This window comes from Lissotriton vulgaris, chromosome 2_1, assembly GCF_964263255.1.
Source record: "Lissotriton vulgaris chromosome 2_1, aLisVul1.2, whole genome shotgun sequence".
Lineage (NCBI taxonomy): Eukaryota > Metazoa > Chordata > Amphibia > Caudata > Salamandridae > Lissotriton > Lissotriton vulgaris.
In genome coordinates this window covers 1,860,965,002-1,860,967,155 of record NC_141687.1, presented here as the reverse complement: position 1 = coordinate 1,860,967,155, position 2,154 = coordinate 1,860,965,002, and positions in this window count along the sequence as shown.

Below are 2,154 nucleotides of genomic sequence, written 5' to 3'. Positions count from 1 at the left end.
CATTTTCAAACTTGCAAGTCAAAGGCAAACCTCACAATGTTGCGACATAAGTATCCTCTTCTACCAGTTGTACCCTTGAAAACAATTTGTGACGTTCCATCACTACATTAATCTTTGTAACAAAACGTGCATCCAACATTTGTATTGCCATCTCATAAACGTTTGTTGGATGACCATCCCTCATTCCCAGAGAAATTTAAGGAAGATTCTCATCCAGTCTTCTCCCTTCTACTTCTAAAAGATGTAGTAATATAGCTTGAAACCTGACAGGACCATATCGGTCACCACCTACGGCCAACATATATGTAAAAAACTATTTTTTCATTGTTCTCACGGAATCAGTGTATTATCGCGGTAGCAAAAAAAGTTGGAGGTGATGCCTTAGCTCGATCGCCCATTCATGTACCTGTAAGAAGAATATAAAACAAATAATTAAAATAAGAATTGAAATAAGAAGATAAAATATTTCAAAATAACAAGCTAACACAACAATCATATAAATCTTCTTTTTTTCCTTTAATGTGAAAGAACTGCCTTCAGTAGCTAAAGCTGTGGAGTAACGTTGATGAATTGTGTAGGTTCACAGTCTAAAGTTTAAGGATAAACCCTTTGTCCTTCTTTCATGTCTATCATCATCGAGAACAAACGCTGTTGCAGTGACGGACATACACACAGAGAGAAATCCAGGCAGAAGGAGAGGCAATCTGCAAGGTAGAGCAACTTGTTTGTATTTGGTGTGGGTGACTATTTATTACAAGCATGTTTCACATGTACGATCCTCCGTGAAGTTAGGTCCATATGTCTTACACGTACACAATGCTTTATTCAAAGACAATATTAAGTTATCTTGGACGTTATTTCTACACTGGCACTCGAGCAGTGTGCCCAATACCCTTTTAATTGCTGATAGACTCCTCACGGTAATTGAAAATTATATCAACGCTGGGACTCAATTGGTGTGCGTGATACATTTCAATGGCTGTCTACTCTTCTCAACAGCAAAACATGCGCCAAATTAAAATCATATCAACACCGAAACTCGATTAGTGTGCCCGATATATATTTATTTCAATTGCCTTCTACCCTTCTCAACAGCGAAACATGTGCCATGTTCACGCAGAAAAATAATTAATTCTAGAGTCGGTTCCGCGTCTTACAAAGCAGCACATGCTGGCCTCGCATCTAGCTCTCGGGCCGATTAAGCAAATCGTACTTGATCATTCAGTAACACTCAGTTAAAAATTTGCAAACATATGTGACAAGAATTTTCAATTCTATTATGTTATGTGATGTTATGTTATATTTCATTTGGTTGTTGGTTGATTCTGCTTGAGAGTGCCTCTGCTGCACCCAGGAAGGCTGCCTCAGACCAACAGAACCCAAGACCTAGTGTCTCAGACTTACACTCCCAAGACTGGTAGCAACCGCGACCCTAGCAGCAAGAACCGGATGGCAGCTCAGAAAAACAAAAATACATAGATCCTTGGTGGAGAGTTAACCTGCAAACATTAAAAAAATTAACTTTATTAATCTTTATTTGTCCTTAATTCTCGATCTCAAATTGTATCTGTCTCTTCCAGGTAATTCTTGATCGGCAAACAAAAGATGAGGCTCGGTAGTGTCCAACCGTTCTGCAGGAGGTATTGATGCTTGCAGAAGACGATCACTCTCCAGTTCTGAATTAGTCCCAATCAAACGAGCATCACTGAACGTTACAAATTTCGGGATTGTTTCTGTTTCGGAATCTGCGAGACCATCCTGAACCGACTTGTCATAAGGTAAAGGTAAGGGTGCCTTCTTCGTATGGGAGCCGTGGATCCAGTGGCGTTTCCCACGTACTTGCACCGCAGATCTCGTCGACAAAAGGACATGGTAGGGCGCAGTCCAGCGGGGCTGCTCGTTCTTCGTACGCTGGAAATTCCTAACGAATACCCATGAGCCGGGTTCTATGGCGTGGCCTGGATCTTCTGTAGCTTGTGGAAGAGAATTATATACCTGTTGGCGTAAAACACTCATTTTAGTTGTCAATTCACGCAAATAGTCAAGCAACACACGGTATTCGAGGTCACTAAACCTCGTTGGTCTTGGTACGCCCCAAATATTCGCCGGGCAACCAAACACAACGTCATACGGACTCAAACCCATTCGTGACTG